At 42.8% G+C, this 24,026-nt stretch overlaps 1 protein-coding gene and 1 pseudogene across 2 annotated transcripts in view; one reads left to right on the top strand and one right to left on the bottom strand.

Moving 5' to 3' along the window:
- Nucleotides 1–24,026, top strand: part of PAK1 (p21 (RAC1) activated kinase 1) — a 198,063-nt gene that overhangs the window by 56,035 nt on the left and 118,002 nt on the right. The window lies entirely within an intron of this gene.
- LOC133763838 (bone morphogenetic protein 7-like) lies at nucleotides 184–24,013 on the bottom strand (annotated as a pseudogene).

The following is a 24,026-nucleotide window of genomic DNA, read 5'->3' as shown; positions in this document are numbered from 1 at the left end:
TTACAGTTGGAGGGGAGTGGCTAAGTCCCGAAAAAAGGCAGTTGGTCTGTTGGCTCCCTGCCAGGGTAGGCAGTAGTAGACATTGAGTGGGTGGGAGATGTTGGGTGATGAAAGCATGGTCCCAAAAGGCCTGACTTCCCAGAAGGGCTAGTGGCAACCACAGGGCTGGACCGCCATAGTTCTCTATTTCTTTAGGATGACATTGGGACTGTCATGAAAGCAAAGGGCAGAGATGGCATTGAGCTGGGTTGGGGCCTAGCAGGGCTTGGGAACTGTATCCTGGTTGATGAAGTGGACCGGGGTTTGCATGATGGCATGGCAGGTGGTGTTCGTGCAGGATTTGAGGAGGAAAGCACACTCCCCCTCACAGTAATATGCAGCATAGCCTTCAGGCTTGATGATCCAGTTCTGCCAGCCCAGCTCGTGGAAGCTGAAGTCTGGCTCTTGTCTCTTGCATGCCTTCCTCTGGTCACTGCTATTGTTTTCTGCCCTGTTGGCTATCCTCAGGGCTTCCTGGTTCTTGGACATCTTGGAGCAGTTGTGGCTGTGCTGCTTACTGTCCTTTACCCCCCTCCCCACTGCTCCCACATGCTTTGTGGCCTTGAGAAGAGCTATTGTGAAGGTGTAAAGAGTTGAAGAACTGCTTGTTTGGGGGCCTGTGCTGCCTAACCAGGCCTGCCAACGTGGGTTGATGCTCTGCCCATGCAGACTCTCCACTGTATCTAGCCCGGGTTGTGCCAAAGGATTGGCCACCCATGGTTGCTAGTGGCTGTGATGTCAAACACCAGTCACTCCTCCTCTGAGACCCATAGGGTCTTGCTGTTGAGCAGGAAGAGATCCTACTCCCTGCCCAAGTGCTCCTGGAGCACCTGGTAAACACGATGCATAATGCCTCATTATCAAGGTGCTCCCAAATGTAATCCTTGGGATCCAGAACTAACTTGGCAGCCATCACAGCTTCTCCCTCTAGGATCTTGGAAAGATCAAACTGAAACTCCATTGTGGTAAGGCCAGTGCCGTGGCTCACTTGGCTAATCCTCCACCTGCGGCACCGGCACACCGGGTTCTAGTCCTGGTTGGGTCGCTGAGTACTAGTCCCGGTTGCTTCTCTTCCAGGCCAGCTCTCTGCTGTGGCCCGGGAGGGCAGCGGAGGATGGCCCAAGTGCTTGGGCCCTGCACCCGCATGGGAGACCAGGAGGAAGTACCCGGCTCCTGGCTTTGGATCAGCGCAGCGCTGGCTGTAGCGGCCATTAGGGGAGTGAACCAGCAGAAGGAAGACCTTTCTCTCTGTCTATAACTCTCTCTCTCACTGTCTAACTCTGCCTGGCCAAAAAAAAAAAAAAAAAAAAAAAAAAAGAAACTCCATTGTGGTAGAGTGGATGGAAGAATTCTTAGTCATGTTCTGTAGAGTCTTTGAAGGATGAGAAAGAGCCAGACTTGCCAAGGAAAGGCTTCCCAGGCAGAAGAACCAGCCAGTGCATGGGCCCTGCAGAACAGGGAATAGAAAAGAGGCTCTGACAGCTGCCCTGCTCTGCCCACATGTCTCCCACCCCCATATGTTTATTAATTCTAAATATATTTTGTGTGTGAATTCTTTAGGATTTTCTACATATAAGATTATATCATCTGCTAATATAGTTTTACTTCTTGCCTAAGTAAATGTTTCATTGCTTTTTCTTTTCTAATTATTTTGGCTAGAACCTGTAAAATAGAACTTGTTAAATAGAAATAGCAAGGGTCGGCATCCTTGTCTTGTTCCCGGTTTTAAGGGGGAAAACATTCAGTTGTTTACCAGTTAAATATATCAGTTGTGAGTTTTTCATAGTTGCCCTTTAACGGGTTAAGGAAGTTGAAATGCCTTTCTATTCCTGGCTTTTTGAGCATTTTTATCATGAAAAGGTGTTGGATTTTTTTTTCCTGTATCCAAATGATCATATGGCTTTTGTCCTTTATTTATTAATATGATATCTCCCTGAATTGATATTTTAGATATAAAGCCAATCTTGCTCATCTGGAATCATATTAGGTTTTATTTATTTATTTTTTGACAGGCAGAGTGGACAGTGAGAGAGAGAGACAGAGAGAAAGGTCTTCCTTTACCGTTGGTTCATCCCCCAGTGGCCACTGCAGCCAGCACACTGTGGCCAGCACACCGCACCGATCTGAAGCCAGGAGCCAGGTGCCTCTCCTGGTCTCCCATGCGGGTAGCCCACCTCTGGTCATTGCAGGCATTTGAAGAGTGAACCAAAAAATAAAGAAATACAAAATTACCTGATTTTTGAGTGTTTTCTTCACTTGGGTCCTCCTGAGGAGTGCTGTTTTGATAGATTCAAGTGGCTGGATAGAGCACTCTTCCTGATCTGGTTCAGGTTGAGGCAAAGATGCTTTACTCCTTTCTTAGTTGACCAAAATTGCATTTCCAACTCAAAGAAAGGATTGTTTTCAGTATCATTCCACATTCTGGTAAAAAGGGATAACCCTGGAGAAAGGTCATTTCCTTCAGGGGCCACTGGAGAAGTTGGCAGTACGTATTGTGGACTTAACCGTACATTGAACTCACTGTTTAACATTGGACAAATCAGGGCCGGCTCTGTGGTACAGCAGGTTAACACCCTGTCCTGAAGTGCTGGCATCCTATATGGGCACGAGACCCAGCTGTTCCACTTCCAATCCAGCAGTAGAAGATAGCCCAAGTCCTTGGGCCCCTGCACCCGTATGGGAGACCTGGAAGAAGCTCCTGGTCCTAGCTTCAGATAGGTGCAGCTCTGGCCATTGCGTCCAACTGGGGAGTGAACCAGTGGACGGAAGAATTCTCTCTCTCTCTCTGCCTTTCCTCTTTCTGTGTAACTCTGACTTTCAAATAAGTAAATAAATCGTTTAAAAAAATTGGACAAATCAGCTTATTTCTTTCATTTATCAAAGAGAAAACAGAATTTCTAACACTTCTATCACATAATCTCAGGTTGATATGAAGTATAAATGAAATCCTAGATACATACAAAACTGTATACATGTGAATTATTTGCAAGAAGTAGTATTGCAAATAATGTAGCAAAATAATATAGCAAATAATAAGTAACAATGCAAATTATAGGTATTATAAAATAATGCAGATAACAGCAAAATATTGCATATAGCAAAAATGTAGCTATGTAACAACTACGTTTTAGGCTCCTACTGTATTCTTGGCACTTTTGATAGGTGCTTTAGACATTATTTTAAGCATTTCACCGTAATTATTTATCCTCATTTGATAGGTGAGGAAATTCTATAAAAGAGGTTAAATAACCAGGCCAAAGAGCAAATCAAAAATCCGAACTGGCTGTAATTCTAGAATCCATATTCTCTCTATTGTATTTTTCTGCCTTTTGATAGAACAATCTTATCTTTGCCCTCCCCCCCACCCCCCGCGCCTTGTTTTGAGAATTTCTTGATAGTGTGGGTCACATTGGTCCGTTTTAAGAAAGGATAAAATTTGCTCTTGTTGACAGTCATAGCTTGTCCCCAAGTCTAAACAGTTCTGAACATCGGAGGAGACAGTAGGTCTGAGACTAATTTAGTCACCGGTTATTCAGGCACTCACAGAACTGGGCCAAAATGGAAACAAGGACTCTGAGAATAACATGGTCATTATCTTAGTGTTGAAGGGACATTTGAGGTCATTAAACTTTGTACCATCAAAAAGGGGAGTCTCTCATGTTTTTCCTCACTAAAAGGACTGGTATCTTAACCTCAGCTTGACTCAGTGAAAGGTTTTGTCATCTTTTCTTTGTTTATAACCTCTGACATTTAATGTTACCAGATGCATAAGCTTCTAAATCTTCAATAGTTATCTTGTTTGGCAACATACAAGTTCTATGCAGAAAGAAAATATGAGACTCAGAGTATAGCCTTAACATTACCTTTAAGTTTGCTGCATGACCCTGGAAAATAGTCTTCCTTTTCCACTCACACGGCTACTGCTGTATTCCAGATACTTATCATCTCTTTTCTTTTTCATTAAACATGGGACACAAACCAGCACCCCTATGGGATGCCAGTGAGGTGCTGCTGTGCCACAACACTGGGCCTAGTTGCGCATCTTTGGTAGGAAATACTAAAAAATTGAATGCTGTGCTCTTGTTGCATCCTTTAGGTGGCAGTGGTTTCAATTTGTCCCAGTACTGTTGATATTCACTTGGTAACTTGCTTGAGGTGGTATCTGCCAGGATTCTGCACTGTGTAGTTAGAGTTTTTCCTTTGTAATTAATAAGTATTTTTTCAGACAATACTATGAATCTATGTAAATATCCCTTTCCTTGCCAAACTCTCAATGTATTTAGATGTTTATATCTGTAAGAACTCATTTTTTTTTTTTTTTTTTGGACAGGCAGAGTGGACAGTGAGAGAGACAGACAGAAAGGTCTTCCTTTTCCATTGGTTCACCCTCCAATGGCCGCTGCGGCTGGTGTGCTGCGGCTGGTGTGCTGCGGCCGGCGCACTGTGCCGATCCAAAGCCAGGAGCCAGGTGCTTCTCCTGGTCTCCCATGTGCACTTGGGCCATCCTCCACTGCACTCCTGGGCCTCAGCAGAGAGCTGGACTGGAAGAGGGGCAACCTCTTCCAGGATAGAATCCGGCGCCATGACCGGGACTAGAACCTGGGGTGCTGGCACCGCAGGCGGAGGATTAGCCTATTGAGCCACGGCACCAGCCAAGAACTCATTTTATTCAATGGGAAATAATCTATTGCTAGCATTGTTTGTTTTGATGGTCAATTTCTTCCTGATTTCAGCTAGTAGGAGCCCCATTCAAGTTACCATCTGTCTATTCTTGACCCCTTTTTGTCATTCTTTGACTGCTTCCTGACTTTCTGGCCTAACAGTGTTTATGGCTCATCTTAGACTTTGTCTATCCCAGTCCTAGATAAAGGAATTTCACCAGGGAGCCCTGGTTTGCCTAGCTTCTGATACACTTTCCCAGGCCACTCGCTGTCCCTACATTGATGTCCTGTTTGGCTGCCCTCAGACTCTGACACCCTACACTGCCTCCCCCTTGTGTGGATGTCCTTCTCACCATGTTTGAGCTCTGATTCTCCTCATTAAGCTGCCTGTCTCCCCTGTCTCTCTCTTTGTGGACCCACCCTTAGGTGCTGACCACAATACTACTGGGCTGCTGCCATCATCTTATAACTGAACTGTTATAAGCTGTTATAATAGCTTCCTATATGGTCTTTCTGCTTCGCGTTTTCTCGTATGTTCACACTTTTGCTAGAAATATGAGTCAAGTCATGCCACTGCTCTGCTTTAAAACTTTACTAATAGTTTCCTTTTGCGAACGGGGCCATCAAAGAAGGAGGTACCTTTCTCTGAAGGGAGGAGAGAACTTCCACTTTGACTATGACCCTAGCAGAATAAGATCAAAGTCAGCGAACTCTAAAGGCTTCCATAGCCCTGGCAACTCATGACTAGAGCCTAGGGAGATTACTGACGCCATGAACAGGAGTGTCAAATTGTTAAGTCAGCAACAGAAGTCACTGTGTACTTACATCCCATGTGGGATCTGTCCTTAATGTGTTGTCTAATGTGCAGTGATGCTATAACTAGTACTGAAACAGTATTTTTACACTTTGTGTTTCTGCGTGGGTACAAACTGATGAGATCTTTACTAATTATATACTGAATCGATCTCCTGTATATAAAGATAAATGGAAATGGAAAAAAAAAACCTGGTGTTAAATTGGAAATGGCATAGAAAATTAATTAATTTTTAAAAAAAATATTATGTAGGATCTCTGTCTTTAATGTGCTGTACACTCTTATTTAATGCTATAACTAGTACTCCAACAGTATTTTTTTTCACTTTGTGTTGCTATATGGGGGCAAACTGTTGAAATCGTTACCTAATATATACTAAACTGATCTTCTGTATATAAAGAGAATTGAAAATGAATCATGATGTGATTGGAAGGGGAGAGGGAGCGGGAAAGGGGAGGGTTGTGGGTGGGAGGGAAGTTTTGGGAGGGGGAAGCCATTGTAACCCATAAGCTGTACTTTGGAAATTTATATTCATTAAATAAAAGTTTAATTAAAAAATAGTTTCCTTTTGCTTGTAGAATAAATTTCAAGTTACTCAGACTGGTCTTCAAGGCCCTCTTGGATCTGACTAGATACACCTTTCCTGCCTTTTATTAATTCCTGTATGTACCTGTACTCTAACTATGGCACTGGCTAGTTCTTAGACATACCCCAGCACATCTATTTCCCTTGCCTTTTTTTTTTTTTTTAACATTTTTTAAAAAATTTATTTGAAAGAGTTACAGAGAGAAGTGGAGAGAGAGAGAGAGAGAGAGAGGTCTTCCATCTGCTGGTTCACTCTCCAGTGACCACTACAGCCGGAGCTGAGCTGATCCAAAGCCAAGAGCCAGGAGCTTCTTCCAGGTCTCTCATGTGGGTACAGGGTCCCAAGCACTTGGGCCATCCTCCACTGCTTTCCCAGGTACATTAGTAGGGCGCTGGATGGGAAGTGGAGCAGCTGGGACTTGAACCAGTGCCCACATGGAATGCTGGCACTGCAGGCCAGGGCTTAACCCACTGTGCCACAGTGGGTTATGCTGGCCCCACCTTTTGCTTTGCTCTTTCCTCTGTCTGGCTTAGACACCTTCTTTCTTCACTATCTGACAGAATTCCTGAGAGTCCTATGTCTAGTGTGGGTGTCAATCTGAGTCCGGTGAAGAGAATATCCATAAAGAGAAGGGGTTGCTTAGTGAAATCTCTGGTCTCCATAGTCAGATTTAATCCCCTTTTGATGGAGTACTCATTTCATTCTTCTTGTTTTCATAACTCTTCTACATACCTGTTGCTTCCAATTCATTGGCTATATCTTGAATGTACCCAAATGTACCCAACAACAGGCTTTGTATCTGGTAGACACTCAGGGTAGATTGAAAGAACTTGTCAAAGGAATTCTGTATGGTGACATTACTGCAGTGATAAATTTGTTAGTCTCATTTGAAGTTCATTCACAGACCCTGCTGAGGTCCTCTAGAAAAGGTTTGGACCCTAGCACTGCTGGGTCTGGATGTCTGGTCTGTGCTAGAGCTCATTCTGAGAAAATCATATATTCGCACTGTTCTCTCTCTCTTTTCATAAAACATTTTTTATTTAAAAGGCAGAGTGACACACACACATACACACAGACACACATACACACACACACATCTTCCATCTGTTTGCTTCCCAAATCTTGTGATAGCTATGGATTGTCCAGGCCGAAGTCAAGGGCCTGGAACTCCACCCAGGTGTCCCATTTAGGTGGTAGAGGCCCAAGTACTTGGACCTTTGTCTGCTGCTTTCCCCAGTGTGTTACCAGGGAGCTGGATCAGAAGTGGGGCAGCAAGGACTTGTACTGGCACTGTGATACAGATTGCCAGTGTTGGAAACAACAGCTTAATCCTCTGTGCAGAGCTAACTCATGTTCTCTTCTTTTGTAAATTCTAAATGTGTGCTTTGGAGAAAAAAATTTTTTCTACTGTCACCTCAAATAAAAGAATTCCTTGCTACTGTCATATAGGTATTTAAAACTGCAAATAATACCAGCTACATCACTGTTCCGAAAAAGCCTCCTCCAAACTGTCTGAAGGCCAGCATTATGACACCATATGTCTGTCTGCCATTTGGTCTGGCTCTGCAGAGGCACTTAGACTGAAGTGTCAGCAAAGGAGTGTTTTAGACTTTATCAGTGACTTACCAGTCTACATTGTACTGGTCTGAATAGTTGCTATAGGCAAAAGGTAAGCATCACAGACTAAATACCTTGTGGGATGGGAGGGTATCTGGGAAAGAAGAGAAAGCTAGGAAATGGAATTTTAAAATTATATATTTAATTTATTTGAAAGGCAGAGAGAGACAGACAAAAATCCTCCATCTTTTGGTTTACTTTCCAAATGCCCCCAGAAGTTGGGGGCTAAGAACTCAATCTGGGTCTCTTACATGGGTGGCAGGAACCCAGCTGTTTGAGCCATCACCTACTGCCACCCAAGGTGCACATTAGCAGGAATGCTAGAATTTGGAGCAGAGGGGATGGTGTTGTGCTGCAGCAGGTTGAGCTACTGCCAGCAATGCTGGCATCCTCTGTGGGTGCCGATTCAGATTCTGGCTGTTCTACTTTTTTGGATTTTTTGAAGATATATTTATTTGAAAGGCAGAGTTACAGAGAGGCAGAGGCAGAGAGATGGAGAGAGAGGGAGAAAAAGGGAGAGGGAGAGAGAAAGAGAGAGAGAAAGAGAGAGAGAAAGAGAGAAAGAGAAAGGTCTTTCTTCTGCGGTTCACTCCCGAGGCAACTGCAATGGCTGGAGCTGTGCCAATCCGAAGCCAGGAGCCAGGAGCTTCTTCCAGGTCTCTCACACTAGTGCAGGGGCCCAAGCACTTGGGCCATCTTCTGCTGCTTTCCCAGGCCATAGCAGAGAGCTGGATTGGAAGTGGAGCAGCTGGAACACGAACTGGCGCCCATATAGGATGCCAGTACTGCAGGCGGCGGGTTCACCCCCTATGCCACAGCGCCAGCCCCTGCTCTAATTCTGATTCAGCTCCCTGCTAATGCACCTGGGAAAGAAGCAGAAGGTGGTCCAAGTGTTTGGGCCCCTGCCACCCACATGGGAGATGAGGGTGGAGTTCCTGGCTCCTGGCTTTACTCTTGCCCAGTGCTGGCTATTGTAGACTTTTGGGGGAATGAACCAGAGAAAGAAGATCTCTCTCTCTGTCTCTCTGTATCTCCCCCTCTCTCTGGAACTCTGCCTTTCAAATGAGTAAATAAATAAGAATTGGGAGCAGAACTGGGACTTGAATTCAGACACTGATATGGGATGTGGGCATCCCAGCAGTGCCTTAGCTGCTGTGCCCAATGCCCGACCCAGAAACAGCACTCTTTTTAGATCTCCCTATGAACTTTACTTGTTCCAGTCACAGCAGCAGCTTGCACCTCTTTCGTTTTGCCTATTCATTCCTACAGGCCCTTGTCCAGCCTTTCTTTTGTTCTTTAAATTCATTTTTATTTGTTTATTTGAATGACAGACATATACACACAGAGTGCATATGAGAGTAAGCTCAAGAGCACCTTCATCCACTGGTTCTCTCCCCAAATGCCTGCAATAGCCCTAACAGGGGGCTGAAGCCCAGGTACTGAAACTCAACCCAGGTCTCACATGGGTGTCAGGAGCAGTCATTGCTGCTTCCCAGGGTCTGCAAGAAGCTGGGATCAGGAGCTGGAGCTAGGATTGAGCCCAGGTACTCTAACAATGGTACATAGGAATTCTAACAGGTGTCTTCATTGCTAGGCCAAATACCCATCTCCAGGCTTTCTTTTTTGTCCTAAATTTCAAAACCTAGACTCCCTGGTGTGTCATAGTCATAGCATTGACATGTAAAAAAAAGATAGCTAACTCTTGCTTTTCACGTCAGACTTTCAGTCTGACAAAATTTCAAAATTAAAAATCAGAACACTTTCTATATATATATTCACTTTTTGCCTCCCCAGGGGTTGAATCAAGGTGTACTTATTTATTTATTTATTTTTTTGACAGGCAGAGTGAGTGGACAGTGAGAGAGAGAGACAGAGACAAAGGTCTTCCTTTTCCGTTGGTTCACCCTCCAATGGCCGCTGCGGCCGGCGCATCACGCTGATCTGAAGCCCAGAGCCAGGTGCTTCTCCTGGTCTCCCATGCGGGTGCAGGGCCCAAGCACTTAGGCCATCCTCCACTGCATTCTCGGGCCACAGCAGAGAGATGGACAGGAAGAGGAGTGACTGGGACAGAATCTGGCGCCCCAACCGGGACTAGAACCCGGTGTGCCAGCGCCGCAGGCGGAGGGTTAGCCTATTGAGCCGCGGCGCTGGCCAGGTGTGCTTACTTATAAGGCCAACTCTTAATTTGTCTTGGCCTATAGAAAATGAAATTTTCCCAACTCAAGATTAGCACTGTTCTAACTGCCCAGCAGTGACTGAAATTAAAGGAACAAACGCTTTTGTTTTGTTATTTTTTGAGGAGCAGCATAGAAAGCTCTTTAGGATGTGATGAATCTGAGTTCTAATTCCAATTTGGGTATTTATTAGGTTTGCAGTCTTTGAGCTATCCCTGATTCAGTTTTATCATCTACTGAAGGTAGGAAAACCAACTTTCATTGGGCTGTTGTTAAAATAAATGATATGATTCTCTCAGGGTAGACAGTGAATTTGGTTTTGTCTCTGACGGTAGGAATCTGCCTAAGCATTATCCCTGGCCAACTATATAATGTCACAGTGTGCTTCAGAGAAAGATGGTGCGATTGTTTGGGTTTGATGAATGAGAAAACTGACGCTTTGAGAAGTGAAGTGGTTGGTCTGAGACAGAGATCTCTGTTGGAGATCTCTGACTCCTAGTCTGGGACTCCCTTTGTACACTGACCAATCCTATCAGAGGGCAATGTGGTAAAAGGCTCTCAATTCAAAGTCAAGAATACCCTGATTATAGTCCAAACCAGGTGAACTTTGGAAAGTTACCTCAGTTTTTATTTTATTAAAATGGAGATGTTAGCTATTCTTAAATCACTTTGGCCTGTTTATTTAACAGTTACTTACTATGCCTTACATTATGCTACTCCTGTCCCTTCCTTCCTACTTCACTAAGGATAATAGGTCTGTTTAAGTGAGAACTGTAATAAATGCATGTGTGTGACAGGGGAAGGTAGAGGTGGCAGTACTGTGGTGGGTGGTTTCCAGGAGGTGCCCCAGAGATGGCTTTGGGGCCGAGCCCTGCTGGTAAGGAGAAATCTCACATGATTGTGTGTAAGAGTAAAATTGGATAACGGATATGAATGTGTTTTGTTAATTGTTGCTCAGATGCAGCTTTTACAGTTGTCATGTCTTGCAGAAGGTTCTTTGCTGAAAACCTTGACTGACTTGGTATAGCACCACAGTTGGAGTCTAAGCTTAATTAAAGTGAGAAGAAGGATTTCAGTAGCACAAAAGATTGGGATCTCATTTTTTAAAGAAAGCTGGTCAGAACTGTTTTGATTCAAGAGGTCTTTAACAATGGGATATGCTTATTAAAATTGTCTGCTGTATAATAGTACATGGGACCTCCAAACTACTTTGGGGTTTATAAAGAACTTAAAACACTTTTTTTTTTTTAAAAGAAAAGATTTGTTCATTTATTTTAAAAAGTTACAGAGAGAGAGGGAGAGACATGGAGAAAGAGACAAATCTTGTATCCACTGGTTCACTATCCAAATGGACACAATAGCCAGGGCTGGGCTAGGCTGAAGCCAGGAGCTTAGAACTCCATTTGGGTCACCTACATGAGTGGCAGGGACCCAAGTACCTGAGCCATCTTTCACTGCTTTGCAGACATATTAGCAAAGAACTGGATCAGAAGTGGAGTGGTTAGCCTCCAACTGGAGCTCACATGGGATGCCAGTTTTGTGTAGCTTAACTTGCTATGCCACAGCGCTGGCCCCTAAACACTTTTCTTTTTGAAAGATTTATTTATTTATTTGAAAGGCAGAGTTACAGAGAGAAAGAGGCAGAGAGAGAGAGAGAAAGAGTCTTCCATCTGCCAGTTCACTCCCCAGATGGCCATAATGGCCAGAGCTGAGCCGATCCGAAGCTAGGAGCCAGGAGCTTCCTTCAGGTCTCCCACATGGGTGCAGGGGCCCAGGGAGTTAGACCATCTCTCATTGCTTTCCTAGGCCATAGCAGAGAGCTGGATCAGAAGTGGAGCAGCTGGGACTCAAACCAGTGCCCATATGGGATGCTGACACTGCAGGTGGTGGCTTTACCTGTTACACTACAGCGCCGGCCTTTTCTTTTCTTTTAAGCTTTATTTATTTTATTTGAAAGGCAGAATTAGAGAGAGAGAGGGAGAGAGAGAGATCTTCCATCTGCTCGTTCACTCCCCAAATGGTCACAACAGCCAGGTCTGGGCCAGGCTGAAGCCAGGAGCCAGGGGTTTCTTCCAGGTCTCCCATATGATTGGCAGGGGCCCAAGCCCTTGGGCTATCTTCTGTTGTTTTCCCAGGCTATTCGTAGGAAGCTGGATTAGAAGAGCAGTACAGGTTGAGCATCCCTAATTTAAAAATCTGAAATCCAAATTTTCGAAAATCTAAAAGTTTTCGAGCACCATTGTGATGCCACAAGTGGAAAATTTCACACCCGACCTCATATGACAGGCTGCAACTGCTGGAGTGGAGCCGATCCAAAGGTGGGATCCAGGAGCTTCTTCCGGGTCTCCCATGTGGGTGCAGGGGACCAAGGACTTGGGCTATCCCCCACTGCTTTCCCAGGTGCTTTAGCAGGGAGCTGGATCAGAAATGGAGCAGCCAGGACATGAACTGGCATCCATATGGGGTGCTGGTGCTGCAGGTTGAGGCTTTAACCTGCTGTGCCACAGCGCTAGCCCCTGTTTTTTTTTTTTTTTTTTTTTTTTTTTTAAGATTTATTTATTTGAAAGGCAGAATAGGAGAGAGATAGGAGTGAGAGAGCAAGAGAGAGAAAGAGAAACAGGAAACTTACTGGAGGTAGCATTGTGGTGGGGGAGTTAAGCCACCATTTGTGACACTGGCATCCCATACTGGAGTGCTGATTTGCATCTGGGCTCTTCTGCTTCTGCTTCAGTTTCCTGCTAATGTGCCTGGGAAGGCAGTGGATAATGGCTCACGTACTTGGGCCCATGCCACCTACATGGGAGACCAGGATGGAGTTCCTGGCTCCTGACTTTGGCCTGGCCCAGGCCTGGAAGTTGTGGCCATTTGGGGAGTAAAACAGGAGATGCAAGGTTGGTCTCTTTCTCTCTTTCTGTCTCTCTCATTTGGAACCAAGGATCTGTGTTTTTTTTTTTTTTTTTTTCTTCTCTCCTAGTGTGCTTTTAAACCTTATGCTTATAATCTCATGGTTATGAGATGACTACTGTAGCTCCAGAAAGAATGTTTGAAGAAGGAAAAAAGAGGGGAAAGGCAGAACTAGCACTCTTCCTATGTTATCTTTTATATAAAGCAACCACTTTCCTAAAATTCTTAGATGCTGACTGGCTGGACTGTGACACATGGGCATACCAAACTTTAAGGAAGGTTGGAAAAATAAGTACAGATGATGTTGACTTACAGTGGGTAAATAAACCTATACTAAGTTAAATAGTATGGGTTACAATAACATTGTTAAAAATACACTCAATACTCCTAATATATTGAACCTCATAGGCTAGCCGTACAGTACACTGTGGAGTATTGGTTGTTTACCCTTGTGATCAAAGAGCTGCCTGGGAACTGTGCTCACTGCCACTACCCAGCATTGCTAGAGTATCATACCATACATCACTAACCTGGGAAAAGATAAAAATTTGAAATACAGTTTCTACTGAATGTGTATCACCTTCATATGATTATTAAGTTGAATAGTTGTAAGTTGAAACAAATTGGGGACTGTAGATATTTGTCTCATTGCTTTCCTGGACAAAAATCTGAATTTATTTGGCAGGGTTGAAAGGGATGGGTATTGGTTGAGCAATTGAAAGTTATTTGAACTTAATGACTTTTTTTTAAAAGATTTTATTTATTTAGTTGACAGGTAGAGTTACATACAGAGGGAGGGACAGAGAGAAAGGTCTTCCATCTGCTGGTTTACTCCCCAGATGGCTGCAACAGCCGGAATTAAGCCGATCCAAAGCTAGGAGCCAGGAGCTTTCTCTGGGTCTCCCATGCACATGCTGGGACCCAAACTGCTTTCCCAGTCCATAGCAGAGAGCTGGATTGGAAGAAGAGCAGCTGGGACATGAACCAGTGCCCATATGGGATGGTAGCTCTGCAATTGGAAGCTTAGCCTACTGCCCAAGGCACTGGCTCCTTTAATGACTTTGTAATACGGTTTTTATGTATTTGTACTCTGTATCATTCTGTAAAAGTGTGTAGAGGTACCTGTGTTTTATTGAAGATGCTTAATTTTTGGCTGGGGATATAGTAATACATAAGAAGATATAATATTTTTTAGTACAGATGTAAAAAGAAATATTAACCAGTATTTTTAATAAATTAGAATAAGTGTTTGAGGGTTCTAGGAAGACTTCATACGGGTGATGACATTTGAGCTGGGTCCAGTGTATCACAGGAGAAATTTATGGGGCAATAATTTATTGCTGCATCTTTTCTACTGAAGGGCTGGTTGGAGATGTTAATACCTCAAAGATTGTTCATTTCATTATTGGATGCCTCTAATTACTGTGATGTTCTTAGAGCAGTTCTCTCTCATCCTCCTTCCCTTCCTTTCCTGTCCCCGACTTCTCCCCTTCCTCTCCTTCCATCTTTTCCTGTATCGTTGGGAGGTTGCAAGGTGATTTTTATGACACAATGAGAAGAGAGCCATTCTTGACACTGAATGACTGTGTCCAATTTCTTTTCCTGGTCTTCAGGGTTTCTGTAGTTTCTTCCTGATTGGCCTTTCCAGTTCCATTTCTTCATTCAGCCATTAATTACTGATTACCTACTGTGTGTAGCGAATAGTTCCAATGTCTAGAGATAACCACAAAAGTTTTTGCCCTTGTGGATTGTGTACTCCATTGGAAGGAATCAATTAGTAGTCAAATGAGTGTGTCAGTTGATAATATTCTAGGATTCAAATAAAGTAGGGCAGGGAGAGATAAAGAGTGCTGATGGTGAATGGATAGAGATATTTGTTATTTTATATCAAATGTTCAAAGAAGGCCTTTCTGATAACGTGACATTTGAGCAGAGACCTGAAAGGGGGACGGGGAGACAAACCTTATGGCAATCTGGGGCCAGTGTTGGGGAGTGTTTTCAGACAGAGCAACCTTAAATACAAAGGGCTGGAGGTTGAGAGTGTATGCAGCCTATTGGAGAAAGCCTTCATGCCTGGAACAGAGTGAGTGAAGGAGGGAGAGGTAAGAGACAAGATCAGGCAGGTATCAGGGTGAGATGGGGAAAGAAAGTAGAGGGAGAGAAGGTCATGTAAGGTCTTGTAGGTCTTTGCAAGGACTTTGGCTTTTACGTTGAGTGATTTGGGAAGCCGCTGAAAGATATAGAGATGAGAGTGAAGTGATCTGAGATTGACATTTTGAAAGGGTTACTCTGGGAAAGGATGGATTGGCTAAGAAGGCTATTGCAATATTCTTGACAGAATTTTTTTTCAACAGTTGACACTAATAACATTTTGGGCTAGTTGATTCTTTGTTGTGAGAAGACTGTCCTATGCTGGGACATCCCTGGCTTCTATCCACTAGATACTGGTAGTACCTCTCCAGTTGTTTCAACTCAAAATTTATTTGACATTGCCAATTGTCCCCTGGGGAGAAAAATCTATTCCACTTCTACCCCTGGCCTTCTTGAGGATCAGTGTTCTAGACAGAAGTTGCTGATGGTTTGGCTCAAGGTGGTAACAGTAAAGGTGATGAAAAGTATCTGGAATGGAGGTATGTTTTGAAGGTAGAGTTGATAAGATTTGCTGATGAATTCATTGTAGGGCCGATAGAAAAAGTGGAGTCACAGATGAATTAGATTTTTGGCTTAATAACAAAGAGTAAGGGGCCGGCGCTGTGGTGCAGTGGCACAGTGGGTTAATGCCCTGGCCTGAAGCGCCGGCATCCCATATGGGCGCCGGTTCAAGACCCGACTGCTCACTTCTGATCCAGCTCTCTGCTATGGCCTGGGAAAACAGTAGAAGATGGCCCAAGTCCTTGGGTCCCTGCACCCGTGTGGGAGACCTGGAAGAAGCTCCTGGCTCCTGGCTTCAGATCTGCGCAGCTCTGGCCGTTGTGGCCAACTGGGGAGTGAACCAGCAGATGGAAGACCTCTCTCTCTCTCTCTCTGCCTCTCCTCTCTCTGTGTAACTCTTTCAAATAAATAAATAAATCTTTAAAAAAAAATAACAAAGAATAAAATTGGCATTTACTGAAGTAGGAGGGACAACTGAAGAAGGAATAGATTTTGGACTTGTTAAGTCTGATACTCAGTGACATAGCTTTTTCTGCTGTTGTTCTTAAAAAGAATTTGCTTCTTGAGAGTAAAAACTAGGTCTTGTTGTCTTTGCATCCATAGTGACTAGCACTGTGTCATAGTGGCTAGCACATGGAATGTGTTGAGAAATTATGAATGAATGATGGGTTTATTTACTGTTTCCTTGAGTGGCCAGATGATTTACTGTTTTCTAAACAGAGCTCATGCTTTTTTTTGTCCTTTTTAGCCTTTGTTTTTGTGGTTTCTTTATAGGAAATAAAAAAAAAAAATTCTACTCTTTCTTCATTATCCAACCCAAATACTGTCTTTTCTGAGAAACTTTCCCTAATTCTGCAGATGTAATTAATGTTTCTCTTCTCTGCACTTCTTTGCCTTGTTTGAACTTGAAGTATATTTTGACTTACAATTAATTGCTTTATGGTTGACTATCCTAAATAGATTATACCTTTTTAAATAATTTCCATCTCTGTTGCGTGTTTCTTTACTCACAGTAGTTTTAAAGTTTTTTTAATTGATGAATAATTGTGTGTATTTATGGGGTATGGTATGATATTTTAATGCATATGCCCATGGTGGAATGATTGAACCAGTGTATCTGTCATCTCAAATATGTATTATTCCTTTGTGATGAGAACATTTGAAATCCTCTTTGCAATTTTCAAATATACAGGTAATATGAATTATTTTCAACTGTAGTTATCATGCTGTATAGTGGAACAGTAGAACTTATTCTTCCTATTTAACTGGAACTTTGTATCAGTTGACCAGTATCTCCCCTTTTCCTGTCCACTCCCCACACCCAAACCAGCCCTGATAATTACCATTCTACCCACTACTTCTATGAGTTTGACTTTGTAGGATTCCATGTCTAATTGAGATCATACAGTATTTGTCTCTCCATGCCTGGTTTATTTCACTTAACATAGTTAAATTTAACATCAGTTAAATACGTAAGGCACTAGGTTGAAAGCTGTAGTTTCTAAACACAGACAATTTTGTTCAAAGCTTTTTATTTATTTACTTATTTGAAAGATAGAATGACAAGGAAAGATGGAAGAGGGAAGGAGGGAGAGAGGGAACCAGGATCCAGAAACTATCCAGGTTTCCCACACAGGGTGGCAATAATCCAAGTACTTTGGCTATTATCTGCTGTCTCCCAGACACATATTAGCAGGAAGCTGTGTCAGAAGTAGAAGAGTTGGGATTTGAACTGAAACTGTGATGTAGGCTATGGTTGTCTAATGCTGTGCTGCAACACCGACCCCCAAATTTTCTAATTATTATTATTGATCATTAGCATTTATAATAGAGTTAGCAGGTGTTACAAACTCATATACCTACAAAGGACAGCTGAGTGACCTAAAAGGGCCTGGTTAGGGCTCAAATGAGTACTCAGATAAAACATTGCTGGCCAAGATCCATGGCTTCTAAGAATAATTTGTGAATTATTTACTCTGCAAACTAAAGGACTATATAAATGCAAGGAGTTATTGCACTTAGAACAAGTTAATTGCTAAGTTACATAAACTTCAGGAAGTCATTTGATATCTCTAGCATTTACTTTTGCTCTGAATGTACTGCTTCATCTGTAAAATCCCTCCTAATCTCATTTGATTCTGCTTTTTCACTTCTTTAGCTAATAGTTTCTTCCTTGATTTTAGGCTATTCGCTTTCTCTAATATAAAAAACTGCCAGCATCTTAGAAATATGCCTCAATTTCATTAATCTTGTCTGTCTTTCTTTCTTTCTTTTTTTTTTTTTTTGACAGGCAGAGTGGACAGAGAGAGAGACAGAGAGAAAGGTCTTCCTTTGCCGTTGGTTCACCCTCCATTGGCCACCGTGGCCGGCGTGCTGCAGCCGGCACACCACGCTGATCCAAAGGCAGGAGCCAGGTGCTTCTCCTGGTCTCCCATGGGGTGCAGGGCCCAAGCACTTGGGCCATCCTCCACTGCACTCCCTGGCCACAGCAGAGAGCTGGCCTGGAAGAGGGGCAACCGGGACAGAATCTGGTGCCCCGACTGGGACTAGAACCCAGTGTGCCGGCGCTGCAAGGCGGAGGATTAGCCTAGTGAGCCGCGGCGCCGGCAATCTTATGTTTCATCAAAAGTAGCCAGATTTAGTCCAGCTTCCTGTAGCGGCATCTACCCTTGAAAGAGAGATGGTGTGTGAGCCAGCTAGTTAGCTTCTGTAATGAAACCAGCATTTAGTTTTTCAGAACTGAAACCCAAAATAGAAGATGTATGATTTAATCTTTCTTTTTTCACAAAAACATGTTTTAAGAGATGTTTTATTTTTTATTTCTTTGAAAAACAGAGAGAGAAAGAGAAATATTTTCTATCTGCTGTTCACTCCCCAAATGCCTGCAACAGCTAGGGCTGGGCCTGACCCAAATCAAGAACATCTTAGAGTACTCATTAGCAGAAAGATAGATCAGAACCAAGATGGAAACTCAAACCTTGGCACTCCACTAAGGGATGCTGCTGTTCCAAGTGACATCTTAGCTGCTGTGCCAAACACTTGCCCCCACAAATGGGACTTTTTGTATGTCACTATTTAAAGCCTGAATTTTAAACACATTCTTTGACCGATTTATATCCATTAGCTCATTTGACTTTATAAAGCCTGTCTCATGTCTAGTAACTTTTCAAAATTGCTACCTTCACCATGAAGCTCTAAGAGGTTTCCTAGTCCAAACAGGGACTTTTTAGCATTTCTGCTTTTCTTTCTAACAAAGAAGTCATAGAGAGGAAAAATAGACTGGCAAGTCTTTTCTGTGTCTTTTCCAGTCTGTCTGGAATCAATTTATTGACCATTTTTGTCTGCACCTCTCGGGTCATGAATTCCATCATTTTCTTCCGGATTTGGCATATCTGTTGATGCTGAGTCTAAGAAAGAGCTCTTTTATACCTGATTGTTGCATTTTTAAAGTAAAACCAACAATGGACAAAACATAACCACTGGTAGTCTTGACATCAATGTAGCTTCAGTCATGGTCTGCCATATTTTCACCATGGAACACATCTTATTGTGAGTTAGAGCCACACCGTGGAAGTTAGGCAGTTTTTGCTATGACTATCCTCAGTAATTAACTTGAATTTTTTTAGGCAAAGAACAATTTATTCTAACAATAACAGAAACCTAATTATCAGCATTTTTGCACTGATTTTTTTTAAGATTTAAAAAAAATTTATTTGAAGTCAGAGTTATAGAAGAAACAATGAGAGAGAGAGAGAGAGAGAGAGAGAGACCTTCCATCTGCTGGTTCACTCCTCAAATGGCTGCAAAGGTCAGGGCTGAGTCAGGCCGAGGACAGGAGCTTCCTCCAGATCTCCCATGTGGGTGCAGGGACCCAAGCACTTGAGCCATCTTCTGCTGCTTTCCCAGGCACGTTAGCAGGGAGTTGAATCAGAAGTGGAGCAGCTGGGCCTCGAACCTGTGCCTGTGTGGGATGCTGGTGGTTCAGGCAGTGGCTTTACCCACTACACCAAAGTGTCAGTCTCTTGCACTAATTTCTTGAGCTCCGTTCCCACAGAGCAAAATGAAAATGGTCACTTGACACCTGTGTACACCTATATAGTATTTCAGGAGAGGAACGCAGAACTTAAAGAACCCAAATTGTAAATAATGAACAATAAGCATGGCCATCCTTTGGAAACCTTTCTTGGGGGAAACCCAAGGCTTTTCATTATACAGTGTTGAAAAGATAGTGTGAGATGAAGAACAGTCATATACAACAAAGAGACATGAGCGACTTATGGAAAATTGTTTCCTTTTTTTTTTTTTTAAAAAAAAAAAAGATGTATTTCTTTATTTGAAAGGCAAAGTTACAGAAGAGTTAGACAGAAATCTTCCATCTGCTGATTTACTCTCCAAATGGCTGCATCAGCTGGAGCTGGACTGATCTGAAGCCAGGAACCAGGAGCCTCTTTCAGGTCTTCCACTTGGGTGCAAGGGCCCAAGCACTTTGGCTAGCCTCTGCTGCTTTCCCAGGTGCATTAGCAGGGAGCTGGACCAGAAATGGAGCAACTAGGACTTGAACCAGTGTCTATATGAGATGCCCGTGCTGCAGGTGGCAGCTTTACCACACTGTGCTGGTCCCTAATTGTTTCCTAAAATCCCTACAAGAAAGCCTTTTCTTTGTTTGCCTGTCACACACAACATAAACACATAAAACTCATCTAACATAATGAATTTTTTTTTTTTTGGACAGGCAGAGTTAGACAGTGAAAGAGAGACAGAGAGAAAGGTCTTCCTTCCATTGGTTCACCCCCGAAATGGCTGCTACAGCCGGCGCGCTGCCCTGATCTGAAGCCAGGAGCCAGGTGCTTCCTCTTGGTCTCCCATGTGGGTGCAGGGCCCAAGCACTTGGGCCATCCTCCACTGCCTTCCCGGGCCACAGCAGAGAGCTGGACTAGAAGAGGAGCGACCGGGACAGAACTGGTGCCCCAACCAGGACTAGAACCTGGGATGCCGGCGCTGCAGGTGGAGGATTAGCCTAGTGAGCGGTGGCGCTGGCCCATAATGAATGTTTTTACATACTTGTGTGAAATACAAAAAAAAATAAAGAACATAAATATCAGTATTTTACTTTCCATACTATGATTAACATTATTAGCTAGCCTCATCCTTTGATTTCATATCTTGAGCCTTTTTTAAGCTTTCTCATTTATTTTTAAAAATTTATTTATTTTTCCCCTAAAGAAACCTTTTATTTAAGGAATACAAACTTCATGCATTTCATAAGTACAAATTTAGGAATATAGTGATTCTTCCGACCATACCTGTCCCCCCACCCACTCTCTCAACCCCTCTCCCACCCCTCCTCCTCCTCCCTCTCCCATTCCCAATCCATTCTCCAATAAGATCCATTTTTGATTAACTTTATACACAGAAGACCAACTCTATACTAAGTAAAGAGTTCAACAATTTGCACAGAAAAAACAAAAAAGAACTCTTCCTCAACAGTAAAGACAGGGCTTTTTACTTCTTCTTCTTCTTCTTTTTAATAAACTTAATTAACTTTAAAGAAGCACCCAGTATATTGAGCTTTTTTGGAGGGCAGAACATAATTCCTAGAATGGTGAAGATTTGCAGGAATTTTCCGGATGTACTAAATTTTTCTTTAGTTTGTTTTATGCCAGTACATACAGTCTCCTTTAGAGACTATGCAGGGAATATTTGCCCTTAACTTGAATTTTTAAATGCAACTCTGCAAATCAGACTTACTTCAAACAATGATCTTTGAGGCCTTCAGATGTAGTTTTAGTTCATTGAGTTCTTATGACTATGACTAATATTTTTCTCTTCTTTTTTTAGTATTTTTCCAATTTTTTTATTTCATATCATACCAGTCTTTCTTATAAAATGGATTAACCACTTTCTGACATCCATTTTGCTACCTTTTATATAACACTTGTTCTTGCCAGTTGCCATGGTGCTGCTCTGAGAGCCAAAAGGTGAATTTGATTTTTCTTGCTGAGGATATTAGTGGTCCTGCCTAATACTGTATGATAGATGTTTTGCTGTTTCTTCTACTCCATCCTGTTTATTTTGCCTATTCAGTTTTTTAGTGTAGTGTTTTTTTGTTTTATATATACCAGCCTCCCATGGTAGTACTGACTTGCTGGAGACATATACCATTTCTAGGTAATATTTAATCACTTAAACCTAGTACAGGCAAGGGCAGGTGATAGGGGTTGATAAATGTTTGAAGAGATAGTGAACTTAACTAGATTTCCAGGTGACAAAAGACTAGAAGGGAAAGCTAATATGCTAGGTGGCACAGAGAGAGCTTTAATGGAAGGGCTGAAGCCAACAAGATGAAATTTAAGAGGATAACAGTGAAATTCTGCATAAGTGTCAAAGAAATGGCAACATATGGGCAGACTGGAGGAGACTTAGCAGGATGTTATTCTTACCAAAGTGATGGTTTTGACTGTCTAAGCTCAGTGTCAGCCAAAGGCATTACAATGGCTAAAACTCTAATGTAGCTTCTGTCTGAATTTTTGGAAATACTAAGTACAGCTAAAAGAAGTAATAGTCTCACTGTGTTCTGTAGGAAACAGACTGACTTAGAGTATTATGCTCCCTTTGGGGTACCAGGCAATAAGATCATTGCAGACAAAACTGTGTTTAGGGGTGGTTCCAGGACAACTCAAAGGATAGTCTGAACTGTTCCCAGTTTGCAATCAGATAGGCATAGAAATTGAGAATATTAGAAACTTTTACTGCAATTTGATAGAGCATTTAGGTCTGTGATCCATTTTCAGTTAATTTTTTGTGAGAAGTGTAAAGGCTGTGTTTAGATCTAGTTTTTTGGGATGGTGCTAGTGGAAAGTGAGCTCCCTGTTCCTGCATATATTCCAGCAAAGCCAGGAAGATCATCTTTAAGGGAATGTTGCATGGGGTGGGGAGTTGGGTAGGATCATATAGTATGGTTATTAATCATTTAGTTTGAAAACCTGTGTTCAAGTCAGAGGACTGTTTCTGGCTCTTATCCACTCTGTATAAATTGGGATGAAGAACAGGGAGTGGGGTCAACAGAACATATTAAAACTACTTTGAAGCTGAGTTTTCAGAATACAGGCTTCCTAGTCTCTTACTGACCAAATCTTTGTTTAATGTAGGTGCCTACAAGAAGTTCCCTGTCTCCTCCACCAAATTTGAGCCCTCTGTTAGTTGAAAAGGAACAGTATCCAAGACCTGGGAATGGCGAAAAGAGTGGGATTCTTTCCTCATGGAGTTCTTCCTCTCCTAATTGGGCACATTGGATGAAGTGCAGACATCTCTCAGGGAAGATCAATAAATACTCTGAAGTTTCTCTTAAATTCGTTCATCAGGCTTAATTCTGGTTACCTGCTCTTTGTTAATACAGTGGTGACTAACAGTGGTCTCTAGTAAACAGCATGGCAGGGAGAAATAATATCAATAAACAAGCATAGGTTTAGGAGTCAGACCAGAGCCTGGACAGTTCTGTCCTTACCAGATGTGTGGTCCTGGGGAAGTCTCTGCCCTCTGTCATCTATCACATTCTGTCTTGCAGCATGTTCTGCTGCTGTTGCTTCCAAGCTGTGTCTTTAGAATGTGCCTGTTTCTTTTCATCTTATCTTACCATGTATAATCAAAATCATTACCATCTTCTGTTGCCTGGAGCTTTAAAAACATCTACTAGCTTGTTTTCTTGTTTGCATTCTCCACCTTTGAATTTTCTGATTGAGCAGCAAGCAATCTTTTAAAAATGTATTAGATCTTGTCATTCTGCTTTAAAACCTTTCAAAGCCTCCTCATTGCTAAAAGTTGTAACAAAACTCAAACTCCTAATCATGACCTGGAAGAGATAATCTGCATAACCTGACTCCTGTCATGTCTCTCAAGAGCAGGGCATGGGTGGGGGTGGAGGAGTGAGTGGCAAGGTAATGCTGCCTCCAGGGAGATTTAGAAATGTGTGAAGCATGCTGTTTCTGTTCTTAGGAGGCACCACTTACGGGGTTTGGACCAGGGTTGGTAAATGTTCTGTAACCTGTTCAGTTTACATTACATCACAATGCCTAGATGTTAGATGCTAGACAGTAGGCGTTTTAAGAAATACTTACTGTATGAGATCACATTTCGCTGGGCCTCAGTTTTGACATACGTGAATTGGTACACTGCCTCTACCTAAGGTTATTGTGAGATAGACATAACCTTTAAAGCACTTGATCCACAGTAGCTCTTAAGAAATGGTGGCTGCTCTGCTTAGAAGCAGCTAAGGGGGCCACCTGGTGTTTTCCCTGGGGTAGTGGTGGCACCTTTGTTGGGGGTAGGAGAGTTGCAGCTCTTTCCCTAAAGCCTACTTTGGGTAATCCTGGGTCAAAGTTGAGGAGTTCTTGAAAAGACTCCTACACCCAGCTACAGAAACTAAGGTCCAGGGGAGCTCTGATTCTCTTCCTTGATTCTGGGCTTGCCCAGGTCTGTGACGTCCTGGAAAGCTTGGCCCCAGTGAGAAATTACCTCCTGCTGACGACTGGGCGGGGGAGGATCGCCAGGAAGGTGGGAAGGTAGCCATCTCCCCGCCTCAG

Source organism: Lepus europaeus, chromosome 7 (assembly GCF_033115175.1).
Source record: "Lepus europaeus isolate LE1 chromosome 7, mLepTim1.pri, whole genome shotgun sequence".
Lineage (NCBI taxonomy): Eukaryota > Metazoa > Chordata > Mammalia > Lagomorpha > Leporidae > Lepus > Lepus europaeus.
This window is presented reverse-complemented; position numbering and strand designations above follow the sequence as displayed.